Below are 14,529 nucleotides of genomic sequence, written 5' to 3' on the forward strand. Positions count from 1 at the left end.
CCACCACTCTGGCACAGACACCCCAGGAAGGTGTCCCTGACCATGGCAAGGGGCTGAACAGGATGGTCTGTAAGGTTCTTGCCAGCACAGACCATTCCAGGAGTTTAAGGTGGATTTGAGCAGCTCCTGGGGACATGAACACCACCCACACCTCCCAGCTGGCTCAGCCCAGAGTCCATCCAGCACTCACAGAGAGCTGCTGGGAGCTGAAATTCTCCCTGCTCCCCCTGCCTGGGAAACCCTGCCTCCAGCTCCTGGGAAAGGGGAGCTGCATCCTGCTGGGTGCCCCTGGCTCTGGGCAGCTGCCGCCTTCAGGCGGGGGGATGGCTCGGGCAGCTCTGGTGACTGTTCCACCTCAATGATTTTGTGTTTTCCTGCATTTCCCTGGGCTGGAGGGGAGCAGGGGGTGCGGTGGGAGTGCGGGAAGGCAGCGGCGGGGAGGGCAAGGAGTGGGGCCGGGCACCGCACGGCGCAGGGGGGCTTCTGCTGGCACTGGAGGGGCGCGACCGTACGGAGGCGTCCCCGCCGCTGCCGGCCACTGCCCACGGGGCTCCTGCCCGCCCCCGGCGCCACTGACCCCACACCCCGTGTCCCCACACTGGGAACCACCACAGAAAATCATGCTGGAACCTCTAATCCTGAGCCCGAGCCTTGACCTTTTATCCCCTGACCTTTGACCCCTTGACCCATTCCTTGACAACCCGACCTTTGATCCCTTACCTTTGACCATCCAGCAAGTGGCCAAGATGCCCGCGGGCGGCTACGCCAGCGAGTAGGTGAAATGGAGACCGTGGCGATCGTGCCAGACCCGAAGGCGAGCTCCTCGGGCAAAAAGATCCACGATGATGTCGAGACTCAAAGGCCGATGACAGAGATGGGTGGGAACTGCCCTGCCCAGCAAAGGCTCGGGTGATGCTGAGGAGAAACCCTCTCCCTTTACTTCCAAGGGGCCCTCCCACAACAGCCCTCTCCTCTAAGCTAACTTCCAATTGCCTCCTGGAACTCCAAAGGCCTTTCCCTTCTCCCAACCACCGCTCCCAACACTTAGCTTTCTGAAGACAAACGGACAAAATCCATCCTTGGCAGAAAAAATGCATCAGCACCTCAGATGTCAACACGTTCCCCACGGTCCGCTTTGGCAGCTGCGAAAGATGGAGAACAAGGAGAAAATTCAGCCTCTGACAACACACGCCAAAAGAGACCCCTTCCGCAAGGCCCCCTCCCTCGAAACTGCCGAGGCTCAGCGCTTACCTGCTCTCTCCAAACTTCAGCTCCACACCTGCTCACGGTACCTAAGACAACAAAACAGAAAACGTCACTGTTGCCCTCCAGAAGAGCATCCCCGGGCTACTCCACACCACTGCCCCGGCTCACCTCAAATCCTGATCTGACTCTGGAGGTGGCCAGGACAAACCTGCACAATGAAAAGGGACACGCTCAGCACGCTGCCATAGACCGCTGGCCTATCAGCCACCCCACCTAAATGCCAACTCACCTGCTCGCCTCTGGCCCTTGGCACGCCCAGGGCAGCAGCAGCACCTGCAGAGAAGCAAAGCAAAAACACACAAAACATGCTGAGAGACTGTGAAACCACAGCCTCCCTGCTCCGACTGAAGTACACCACACCTATACCTTAGGCTTGCACGCTCCAGCATCCAGGGCCAGGACATCCTGCAAGTGGACCACCTAAAACACACAAACAACAACGGATGCTTAGAGCTGCTCCAAAAATTGAGACCGAGGCCGTAACAACTCATTCTGTCCACCGGTCACTGCTCACCTCGCTCCATCGCCCCTGACTGCCAATATCCGGCATTACTTCCAAAAAAAAAAAAAAGACATGGAACAATGCTGTAACATAGTAGCATGACATAGCCCAGCAGGACTGCAGAGAGGGGCAGAGAGGGAAAGCCGGCCAGGATCTCGTTCCCAGCCCTGAGCAGGGGCTTTACTGGCCTGACTGTCCTGTACTACCTGAGCTCTGGGGACAATGAACCAGGCTCAGTCCCTGCCTCACCACTGGCACCCTGAAATTCTGGCACTGCAAGAGTCAGGGGAGGTTTCAGCAGTGATTTCAGCAAGGTCAGAGCCGCTCCCAGCAAAAGCTGTTCTTAGACTACTCCTGGCAGAAGAACCCAGAGTACCTGCCACTGCAGGATGCTTGTGACTTCCAGGTGGAGGAGAAGGGTGGAAACAATCCAAGATGAAGACAGAATGATGAACACAGCAAAGAGGATTTCTGTATGCTCTGCACTGTTTTGTCACGTTCAGCCCTTCCTGGGCTGTTCTCTGCTTGTTGTTCTCAAGATCAACATCTCCGACTAAGGGCGGGTGATGTGAATTCCAAGGAAGTACAATTCAATTCTCCCCTAGATCTTTCCCTAAAGTACAAGATACTGATTCACCTCCCTTCCCACCAGAGTCAATCAAAGACTATCCAAAAACGTAAATGATGATAATGCGGAATCTGGTCTCCATTAGAAAAATTAATGTAGTATTTTTTTATCAGAGCTTTGGTTAAATGTAACAACGCAGGAAGTGCCTGTGCTCAGGTTATTGGAGAGTGCGAGGTTTTCTCATCGCATCAGCCCTGTCAGCTGACAAATGTGGCTGTGCACTAAGGCACAAAGCACCGACGTTTGCACACTCACTACAGCTGGAATCTGCTATCTCCGTGTGCAGACACAACCACTGCTCATCACAGATAAACCCACAAGGGCTGCTCCAGCACTGACTTACCTGGGGAAAAACCAGCACTAAGAGGAGCAAAATAAAAAGCATGGGAGTAGTAGTTTCACCCTGAGCAGCTCCGTGAGATGGGCAGGAATCAGAGAATCCCCTGAGTAACTCTGAACTTGCTTTTCCTGATCACCTTTGACAGAATCCATAGCAGCAACCCATGAACATCCCGTGTGTAGGTTTATTCCAAAACCCACTTGCAGAAACATCAGGATATTGCACCTAAAGCTGCCTCTGCCAGAGGGAAGCAAGAGCTGGGGCTGGGAGAGGAAACAGGCAGGAACTTGCTCTCAGGAGAGGCAGCACGTGGGCTGCTGGCACTGCCAGCAGGAGGACGCAGGTGGGAGCAGGTAAAATTCCAATACAAAATGCAACTGGGGAATGTGACGGTGCAGAGGCTGTAGGTTGGCAGTCTAAGACTTTGGGGTTTATCACAGCTCTGCAAAAGCACCGAATTTCGCCAGCAGGTACCACTCATCCTCCTCAGGACAAGCTTCCAAGAGTTCATCTCTCAATTTGTGCCCCAGTGTGGGCCAAGTGCTGGTGGAGCCTGGGCTGGCACCCCGAGCTCTCACCCCAGCTGGCACCCCCAGGCCTTTCCAATGTGCCACTGCCACCCAAGCCACAATGGTGGGGCCTGAGGAAAGAAAGGAATGAGGAGGGACTTAGGACACAATCCTGCCCTTCAGACAGGCAGATTTACCTGTGCTCCAGTCTCAAGGGGGCTCTCAGTGGATAACTCAAGCATCCCGCGTGGGACACTGGGGCCAAGGAGCAGCTGGAGGCAGCTCTGTCACCTGGGCTACCTGTGTGTAGCCATATTTAGCAATAACTGAATTGATTGAAATAAAGGGTAAAAGCTTGACTCAGCCTGTAACTTTCACCTTTCTTTCAAGTGCAAAAAGAAGCAGAAAAATCCATTCATATTGATGCTTTCCAGCTATGTCTCTTTCAGATTCCCAGGTATTCATCCCCTCACAGAGTTTTAGTGGTGACACAGAAGAAAGTTCTTTGCGTGCTGCCAGAAAAACGAGATTTCTCCCATTTTTTATTTTCACACCTAAAGTATGAAAACATTATCATCACACAGAAGAGTTCTGCACACTCTCCTCTGGGCAAGGGGAAGATTCCCTGATAGGCAGATTCCAACCCCTCCTGTCCATATTTACATCCCTAAGGCCTCAGACCCTCTGTAGGTAACCACGGGGTTCCCAGGTGAGAGGAGTCACTGTGAGAACAGAATTAAACCCCAAAGCACCTCTGAGGAGACAGCGCCTGACTCTGGGAGTGCCTCCCTCTCACGTGGAAGGTGTGGCTTACTCAGGAGTTACTCCAGGAGTTCCTACTCTGCCCAGGCCAGGCCTGCTCCGGACACTCCCCATGCCCTCAGAGCCACAAACCCAGCTCAGGGCTGGGCTCAGAGCTCCAACACCACCAGGAATGAGCACTCCCTGAGCCCCCTGTCCTCCCAGCCCTGCTCTAGGCTGGGCAGGCACTGAGGGGCTCACTGACACCTCCAGGGTGGCTCTTTAAAGGTGGTGGCACAGGTGCTCCACAGCAGACCTGTGCCAGACCCAACTTCTCCACGGGCAAGGAAGAACCTCCCAAAGCAGGTGACACAAAAAGCTCTGGTGTGGCCCAGGGACTGCTCAAGGTCACAACCAAAATTAGTTCTGAGCTCAGGGTGGTGTCACTTCAGTTCCCTGCCACTGCTGCCACTTCCTGCCACCTTCAGCTTTTGCTCCAGGCACCAAAATATGATTTTTTCAAGGCCAGCCCATCTAAACTATCTGAAATTGCAGCCTGGCCAATCTCGGGAGCTCCCAGACTCACTCATGAGGATGAAGTGACAGACCAGCAGTGAGCACTTCTCCCTCTTCCAGCCAAGCTGTGAATTGCTCCTCCCTCAGCTTCGGCAACCACTTTTCGTGCCAGTTCCTGAAGAGAATCTCGTGCTGAACATCCATCACTTTTTCAGTGCAGAGCATTTGGCTTCATCCTCAAGCCCTAGAAACACTCAGCTAAACCAGCACTAAAACCTGATTAAACTTGCATCCTGCACAGCACAATGAACTTGGACTTGGGCAGGAATCAGAATATCTGGGAATGAAGAGAACCCAAGAGCTCGGAGAGGTTTGCTTTGCCCTTGTCCTGCCTTGGGCTCCTGGCTCTGCCACAGCAGTTACAAGAAGCAGAGCAGCGACCTCCCCTCCCCTCCTCATCAACACAAACCCCCAAAAGCAGAGTTTGTCTCTCTCAGACCCACCTTGAGCTGTGTCCGCAGCAACAACGAGGAAAAGCAGCAACCCCACAGCTCGGCGTCTGCAGGGCTGCACCCTCTCCATCCTACAGCCTCTCCATCTCCCCACAGCTTGGAGTGATCTGTTCTCCCAGTTTAGAGAAGGTGACACCAACCTCACTTTGGTTTGGGTACAAACTCTGAGGCAGACACTGAAGGCAAAGGAAGACGAGGCCTTGGTGGGAAGGGACCTTAAAGCCCATCCAGTGCCACCCCTGCCAAGGGCAGGGACACCTTCCACTGTCCCAGGCTGCTCCAAGCCCCAGTGTCCAGCCTGGCCTTGGACACTGCCAGGGATCCAGGGGCAGCCACAGCTCTCTGGGCACCCTGTGCCAGGGCCTGCCCACCCTCACACGGAAGGATTTCTTCCATGTATCTACTCTGAACTGAAGTTTAAGTATCTAAGCTCAAGTTTAGTTATTGCTGAGCCTCTGCTGAAGATAACTGAGACACCATAGTAGGAGAGAAAGGAAACAGGCCTGTAGAACAAACCACAGGCGAGTAACAAACCAAAATGATGTGGCCAAGAACAATTATTGCCACAGAAAAGAAACCTCAGTCACCAAAAACTCCAGTCTATTCCTACATCCTCACCCAGGGGGACTCCAAACACGACACTGCAACTCATGCTCCTCCCAGCTCCACACACACATTGCTGGGACCTCTTGCAAGCTGCTCGAGCTCTCTCCACGTGCCAAATCTGCCCATGGCAGAGGTGCTGCTTTCCTGGCTCAGCTCCCAAGACTCAACTCTCAGTATTTCCGCCCTCAATACTGTAAATTTCTGGTGATCTGGAGCAAAGATTTCTGGCTTGCTGTGTGGCTTCTCACACAGAACCTGACCCCAGGGGCTCAGTCTCACTCTCTCCGTGTTTGACACAAGTCATAAAGCAAGAACTGCAAAGACATTTCGAGGCAGTATCAGGGGCCTGAGACAGCTTTTGAGATCAAAGTTGAAACCTACTGTTTTCTTTCATTGCTGTTAAACTGTACTGGAGTCCTGGGGGCACTTTTGGGCGCCACAGTATACAAAAGATACAAAGCTGACAGCATCCAAAGAAGGGACATGGGGATGGGGAAGGGTGTGGAAGGACCATGAAAGAGCTGCTGAGGGCACTGGGTTTGTTCTGGTAGAGAAGTGTGAGGTCAGAACACATCGGGGCCTACAGCTCTGATCTCCGCTCCCTGGGACACAGACAGGACCCAGGGAGCAGCTGGAGCTGGGCCAGGGCAGGCTCACGCTGAGATCAGGGAAAGGCTCTTCCCCCAGAGGCTGCTGGGCACTGCCCAGGCTCCCCAGGGAATGGGCACGGCCCCGAGGCTGCCAGAGCTCCAGGAGCGTTTGGACAGCGCTGCCAGGGATGCCCAGGCTGGGGCTGTTGGGGGGTCTGGGCAGGGACGGGGGTGGGACTGGGTGATCCCTGTGGGTCCCTTCCAGCTCAGGATATTCCAGGATTGTCTCACTCCCCAACAGGGGAGAGTCTGCTCTCACACAGAGCTGCAAACACACTGTGCAGGAGGCAGCAAATGACAACAATTGACATTGATACATTAATAAAGCCAAGATATTAAGCAAGCCAAAAGATAAATTTTCCCTTTTGTTCCTGACCAACAAGACCTGTCCCAGTCCCAGTCCAGCCACTAAGCAACTCCAGTGTGACACAGGGACTGTCTCACACCTCGAGGCCGACACACAACAGCAGCACAGCACCGGGAGTTTAATCACGTTTCCCTCATTAGAGGAGACAATTAATGACCGCTCAGGTGCACAACCACTCCTGCAGAGCGCTTCACTAGACCCCGTTCTGCAAGAACTCCCCCAGGCTGCAAAGCCCCATTTGCCAGGGACCTGAGAGAAGAATTCGGTAGTTTTAAAGGAATGTCAGGAACCAGGAATACACCTGAGTGTAGGAACCGAGAGTGCCGAGAATATTTCTCGGTTTCCATCTCGCCCGATCCATGTGTTACGGCGCAAGGCAGAGGCAGGTCCCTACCTCCCGAGCCTGGGGTCCTCCCATCAGATGAGCCATGCGCGCGGCCAGGGGCGGTCCCGGAGCTTCCATCGGGCCCTCCCGCTATCCCCACGCGGCCCGGGTTCGCGGCCGCTTCCGCGTTTGAACGGCGGCGCCTGCTGCTGACGTCATCACTCCCGCCGCTTCCATCCCGGCCTTACTTCCGCCTTCGGGAGCCCTCGCTTCCACGCCTGCGCGGCGCGGCATCGGCCGCCCCTCCTCAGTGCCGGTTACCCCGGCAACGCCGCTCGCGGCTCGAGCCGCTCCTGGCCCGGCCCCGGCCCTGCCCGGGACGTCAGCCCCGGCCCCGCTTCCAGCCCAGCCCCGGCCCCGCTGCCAGCCCAGCCCCGGCCCCGCTGCCAGGCCAGCCCCGGCCCCGCTGCCAGGCCAGCCCCGGCCCCGCTTCCAACCCAGCCCCGGCCCCGCTGCCAGCCCAGCCCCGGCCCCGCTTCCAGCCCCGCCCCGGCCCCGCTGCCAGCCCAGCCCCGGCCCCGCTTCCAGCCCAGCCCCGGCCCCGCTGCCAGCCCAGCCCCGGCCCCGCTTCCAGCCCCGGCCCCGCTTCCAGCCCAGCCCCGGCCCCGCTTCCAGCCCCGCCCCCGCTGCCAGCCCAGCCCCGGCCCCGCTTCCAGCCCCGCCCCGGCCCCGCTGCCAGCCCAGCCCCGGCCCCGCTTCCAGCCCAGCCCCGGCCCCGCTGCCAGCCCCGCCCCCGCTGCCAGCCCAGCCCCGGCCCCGCTGCCAGCCCCGGCCCCGCTTCCAACCCAGCCCCGGCCCCGCTTCCAGCCCAGCCCCGGCCCCGCTGCCAGCCCAGCCCCGGCCCCGCTTCCAGCCCAGCCCCGGCCCCGCTGCCAGCCCCGCCCCCGCTGCCAGCCCAGCCCCGGCCCCGCTTCCAGCCCCGCCCCGCTCCCGCTTCCAGCCCAGCCCCGGCCCCGCTTCCAGCCCCGCCCCGCTCCCGCTTCCAGCCCAGCCCCGGCCCCGCTTCCAGCCCCGCCTCCGCTTCCAGCCCAGCCCCGCTCCCGCGTCCAGCCCAGCCCCGGCCCCGCTTCCAGCCCAGCCCCGGCCCCGCTTCCAACCCAGCCCCGGCCCCGCTTCCAACCCAGCCCCGGCCCCGCTTCCAGCCCAGCCACGGCCCCGCTGCCCGGCACCTCCAGCCACACACGGACGCTTCAGCTGCCACGCCGATACGACCGATAAGCACAGCACCTCCAGCCAGCAGTGCAATTCGTTCGGCTACTGCAGTTCCATCCTAGGAGCTTTCGGCAGCTACACCTCCTACCAGCTCTGTGTCCACACAGCCCCCGTCTGCACCGCAGCCACAGCCGTGGACACACAGCAGAGACATTTCAACAGCTGCCGTGTCACCACGGCATGTACCCCCTATCATCACTCTGATAACACCACTCAGAGGATTATCACAACAATCACACGATGCTGAACCATGTTTCCCGTGCCATTTCAGCGAAACAAATACGATTTTATCTCCAGAACAGAAAGAGGACTTTCTCAACTATACGTGGACACCTCTTCCATCACAACAGGACCAAGCACGTGTTATTAATAGTGACGTCTCGCATCGAGACATTCCATTTCATGCACATTCTTCTCGAACTTCTCAGGGACATTCAGCTGATTTTATGGGACTTTTTCATCCTCAAATGCCTGCTCAACACTTCAGTGAGAAGGATATAGTGACCAGCACAGCTTCAGAAAGCATTCCTCTATCTTCCCAAGCTTCATCTCCTTTTTTTACAACAACCAATACAACTCCAACTTCTCATATGCCTTCTTCACAGCTTCGAAATCCACAACAGGCATCTGATCCCTCATTTTTCCACCGTCGCTTTCAGCTTTCGGATGACTTTGTTCGTCACCTTTATTTCCGACTCAGAGAACGTGCAGATTATCTGCCTCCAGAGGTTGCAGCACTGGGTCCCCACCCCTCACCCATCCCGCATGCTGGCAGTACCCTACCCAGATCCACTGCACCCTCTCCTCCAGTGGCCAGATCACAGCCACCTGCGATGGCAGGTTCAGCCACTCCTCGTTTATTTCCTTACAGTGCACAGCCGCAAATACCGACCCCTATTCCTCATCCAGGAGGGGGAGAAGAACATGGAATAATAATAAAATAAGAATTTTAAAGTTGTTTATTTTATATTAATTTTTTTTAATTTTATGAGAGAACTACATACCCCATGACATTTGAGTTTCAATTATTAATTCAGTTAAGGTTCTCTTTAAAGTTTGTTTCATCCTCTCTACCCGTCCTGAACTCTGTGGGTGCCATGGGATATGTAGTTCTCTCATAAAATAAAAAAAAAAAAAAAAAATCAACAACTTTAAAATTCTTATCCCTTAGACCCTATGTTTCCCACCCAGCATGAAGCATACTTGCTTTCTTCTGTGTTAATGAGTTCTTTTGAATTTATAAATACTTGTATTAGCGGTGATGGCGCCCGCCCGCGGAGTGATCCGCCGGAGGGACTATTTGTGATGCGCTCCTGCCCGCGGAGGGATCAGCGCTGATGCCGCCCCGCCCGCCCAGCTGCTCTCGCTGCCTTTTCCCGCTCTCCCCTCTGCTCCCAGCGCTTCTCCTGCAAAGGGCGCGGCTTTTCCTGGGCTCTTTTCCTGCCGGGCTGCAGCGAGCGCTCCCCTCAAGGAGCAGGGGCAGCTTTGCTCGCGGCGGCAGCGATTCAACAGAGCAGGCCCGGAACAATTCCTGCTTAGCCGGGCTTTGAGCACATTCCTGAGCCAGCACCAGCAGCAGCGAGTGAGGCAGCGGCACATGAAGGAGGCTGCGGCTCTGGCCGGGCTGGGGAGGGGTTCCTCTGTAAAAGAAGAACAGGGAGAGACAAACCAGAAAGGGCAGGGAAAAAAGAAAAAGCCAAGACAAACTAAACTTTTTTTTAAAAATAATCTGGATCCAGAGGGACTTCTGGCTGGAGAACTTCCTGGGGAGCAATCCTGCCCCTCTGGGAGGCAATGCCAGGGCAACTCCAGCTGAAACCTGCACACAAACACCACAAAGATTTCAGATATTTGCAGGAAGCATCCACTTAGCAACTGCTGCTTAATAATTTATTCCCTTTCCCATTAAATGGTACATTCAGTCCACAAGACTTCAACACCTTTCTGGTAGTTTTATTTACAGTCTGCAGCGTGTTCTGTAAAACACAGGAGTGCTCACAGACACACACGCACAAACATTTAAAGAAGTACAGTTTATTCCAAAGGAAGTCTACGCACTACTTTTTCCATAAAAATTATTAAAAATACTTTAGTTACTGTATTCTACCTAAACCAAGATACTTGAGAATTCTTCCACAAGTGATGCCCCCTCCCCACAAAGGGCACTCCGACAAGAAGAAATTCAGGAGACTGCATCACCAAATAAAATCCTAATGGCAACTGCTTCAATGCACCAGAAGAACAACGAGTTCCCACTCTGCATCCAGCAATCCCTGCTCTGCAGCCTGTCTGCATCTGCTTTTGTAGGGCTTGTGGGGCTTTTGCATTCACTTCCTTCTACAGGGCAGTTCCCACAAACAAAGAATGACTGAATTTCTGCAGACTGTCACTCGGCAATCCTGCATTTCACACATGCAAAGGGAAACACTTTCCTTTGAGCCCTTTATTTCAAGGAGTCTCTTTTTTACTGAGCATCCAGTGAGAACAGTGCCCAGTTGTGGCTGTTATTATTTCTCTGCTTTTGCTGCGTGGCAATATTGAGCTGGAGCTCTGCAGAACACCCACTGCAGCCCTTGTCTCACTGGGGCACACCGAATTGACAAAAAAAAGGCACAAAGATGAAACTCCTAAAGCAGCAGCAGCCCCAAGTCACTGAGCTGCTGCTTCCCACCACCAACACTCTGTGTCTCAGCAAACACTTCCAACGCACGAGCCAAGGCCACAGGGGAGTGAAAAGCCCAGAGCCTGCGGGCAGGACAAGCACTCCACTGATCAGTAACAAACCAACACAGCTCAGCTGGATGGTGCACTTAAGACTGGACCTGGAAGCATCAGGAAAAGCCATTGGAACACAAGCTCAGCAGCACAGAATCCATTTGGCACCAGCTGATGAGATGGGAGGCTCTGTGTGGGACACGTTGTGCATTCAGCTTCAACTATGCCACAGCTCCACAGCAGCGCTGAAAAACTTCTGCTTTTAACAGTTGGAGAGGATTTTCTCAATGGAAGTGAAGCTGTCATTAACAGAGGAACAGCACACAATGCACAACATAACCTGCAATAAAAAGCTTTTGCTTTCCAGCATGTAAGCATCCAGGTTACTGGACTTCAGCTCATGGAAACGAATCTGATGATAGATTTTTTTTTAATTTTTCTTGGAACTAAAAAAGTAAAATCTTCCATAAAAGGATAAAGCACAAAAATACTCTCTCAGTACGTCTCAGGAAGCCATTTAATACCTTCCATGTCCTAGGAACAACTAGGCAAAACACTTGGAAAGTGTGAGCAGTAGAAATGTTGACCATTGAATGTTTGGCAGCCGTGTGCTCCAGCCCCTGGGAGGGGCTTGTCCCCCACTCCACACCAGTCCTGCAGCTCCCCAGCTATTTCTTCTTCTTCTTCTTTGGGGGCTCATCCTCAGAGCTGCTGCTGCTGCTGCTGCTGCTGGAGGAGCTCGGATCCGAGTCGAAGTCGGAGGAGGAGGAAGAGCTGCTGGAGGAGGAGGAGGGGGAGGAGGAGGAGTGTTGGGTGGAGTCGCGGGAGACAAGCACTCAAGGCATCATGTTCAGCAAGTCTCGATTTATTTTTCAAAACTACACTTACTTATAGTACCTTTAATTAGCTCATACATATTGCAAAAGTCGAGCTCCTCATTGGTGGGAGCTATTCCGTGGGATCTGCAAACACGGTGGTCTTATCTTCCTCTTCCATATGGTTTCTGTCTTCTTACTTATCTGAATGCACATTCTGTTATCTATGCAACCTCTTGCTCAAGGACTCAGTGTCTGCATCTTTACTAAGCCTGCTGTGTTATCATGACCTTTGCTTTTTAGCCATTCTTCAGAAAGACTCTCAACAGAGGAGGAGCTGTCCTCACTGTCACTGTCCTCGGAGGAGGTAGAGGAGTCCTGGCTGTCAGAGGAGTCGCTGGCTGAGCTGTCACTGCTGCTGCTGCTGCTGGAACTGGTCACACTTTTGGACCTGGGAGAGAACAAAGAGCTGAGCACAGCCCTGCCAGAGCCCATGGCACCGTGTTCTCTGCTCTGCTGTAATTATCCAAAGATCAATTTGTTGCCTTGAAAATTTCCAGGCCTCACCACCTAAGATGAATTCCTGTGCCCTCCCTCCCTTTCCCACTCCTGGATGAGTGGATTTTGGCCATTTGAGCAACGGCAGAGTGGCCCCAGGGCATGACATAGGCCAGCAGGACTGCAGAGAGGGGCAGAGAGGGAAAGCTGGCCAGGATCTCGTTCCCAGCCCTGAGCAGGGGCTTTACTGGCCTGACTGTCCTGTACTACCCGAGCTCTGGGGACAGTGAACCAGGCTCAGTCCCTGCCTCACCACTGCAGCAGGAATTCTGTCAGTTGTGACCAAACTTGTCCAGCGAACACATCCTACAAGCTCCTTCCTGGGCAGTCATTAATAAGGAAAACCAAGAGACTGTAAACAACCTTAAAGCAGGATACCAAGCTCCAGCCTTTTCTTTGAGAAGCAAATATGGCTAATTTGTGCCTGCTCAGGATCAGAAGGAGCAGCTGATCTCCTGGCAAGAGCCCAGGGTGGAGCACGCAGCAGAGCTGGGACACTGTGGTGGGGTCCTGCCACGTTCCTCACCATGGGGCTGCCGAGTCCCTGGGAAGTGCCCGTTCATTGGGTCACCCTGCTGCCAGCAGTTGTTTCCCACTCCACATTAATGTTTCATCTCCGGCATTTCAAATGCTTTGCATTTCGGTAGGAGCGGGGAGCCTGTCTCCCATGGCAACAGTGCCAGGAGTCCAGGACAGGAGAAGGAGCTGAATGGGAGCACAAACTGGAGAGGTTTCTCACCACAGCTCAGCTGATTGCTGTTACTGAAACCCAGTTCTTGCAGTAAATCAATCCCAAGTGTTTGCTCCTCCATTCTGCCACAGCTCACCTCAAATACCACTGGATTTGGAGCCTTTCAGTGGCCAGGGCAGCTCCGGGTGCCCCAGGCAAGACCTTGGTGGAGACTTTCCCTTGTCAGCAGTTTGCCAGGGGACCCTCAGAACACCTATCCTGTTGTTTTCATCCATGGAACTAGTGGGATTCTCAACCCTGCAAGAGGCAGAAGCACCAGCAATCCTGGCCCTTCCTCACTAGGACTTTCAAAATAAGCCAAGGTCTTCTGTGTCTGTTCAAATTAGCTTTAAAGGCACTGATTTAACAGAGAGGGTATTCCCCCCCGCCTGAAATTCACTGGGAATTAGAAATGGACACAAAATAAAAATGAATGATTCCTACTCCTCCATCCCTTACTCTTCTCATCAGTCCACAACACTCGCCCCATGTGACAGAAAAGAGAAGGCACACTCAGGTTAGGGTTAAACTGTGTTTACGTTCTCTTTTCAGGCCAAACTAAGGAAGCACATCCAAAACCCCCGTGCTTCAGAGTTGGTGCATTTCCTCTTTGGGCCGCTGGAACTGGTAAATCTTATTCCCAGGTCTCACTGGGAACTCCTTTTATTTCTAGTTCACACTTACAAGTAGATAGATTGTGCAACAGGGTTGGAAAACTGCTCATACCTGGCCACAGCTTTCTCAGGAACTTCCAGAAGTGATGCCGGTTGTTCCTGGCCTCTGATCCGGTTTGAAGCTTGAAGTAAATACAGGAACCCCAGCAAATATGAATCCTTCCACCGGGTCAATAAGGCATTACTGTGAACAAAAGGGGCAGCCAGCTGGAATCCCCCCTGGGAATCTGTCTGGTCTCACCTTCAGGCAAATACAGCTCGGTATTTGCACTGAAAATGCTTGGAAGCAGAAATCCCAACTTGGAAAAGGAGCCACAAAGGAATAGCAAGATACTTTCCATTTTTTGAAGTGTCAGCTTCTGACACTTCACTCGTCTGTAACAACAGCTCATTTGTAGATCAGCTCTTCCTTTGACTCCAATCCAAAAAAATCTCATGTTCCCTTGAACTGTCCAGTCTCCTTCAAAGACTTAGGTTGATGTTTCTTGCAGTGACTGTGCTGATCCAAGGATCAGCTTTGTCTTCGATTCCTGCTCATCTGTGTGTCCCTGGTTTGACATTTTGACCGTTTCCTGCAAGTTCTCTCCTCTTTGTGTGGTTTGTGTGTGACCCAGATCATCAACAGCTGCGGTGGCCCTGAGCTGGCCCCGTCTGTCCTCAGCCCACTGCTTTCTAAAGACACCACCGATTTCCTGAGAGGACACCTGACACCCAAAGAGATAAACCTCTGGGATTCCCTGGGGGAGACATGGACCAGATCCAGGTAAGGACAGAGCTGCCATCTCCCCAGGCTCCCCACGCAG

At 53.9% G+C, this 14,529-nt stretch overlaps 1 pseudogene across 1 annotated transcript in view; it reads left to right on the top strand.

Annotated features, from left to right (window-relative positions):
* LOC309585546 (epidermal growth factor receptor kinase substrate 8-like protein 2) overlaps positions 1–14,529 on the top strand; it is a 108,293-nt pseudogene that overhangs the window by 79,283 nt on the left and 14,481 nt on the right. The window contains exons 2-3 of the transcript in view: positions 13,605–13,679; positions 14,341–14,489. The product of the transcript in view is annotated as an epidermal growth factor receptor kinase substrate 8-like protein 2 (transcript). The remainder of the gene's footprint in view (positions 1–13,604; positions 13,680–14,340; positions 14,490–14,529) is intronic.

The sequence above is a fragment of the Coloeus monedula genome (assembly GCF_965178545.1).
Source record: "Coloeus monedula genome assembly, contig: HAP1_SCAFFOLD_67, whole genome shotgun sequence".
Lineage (NCBI taxonomy): Eukaryota > Metazoa > Chordata > Aves > Passeriformes > Corvidae > Coloeus > Coloeus monedula.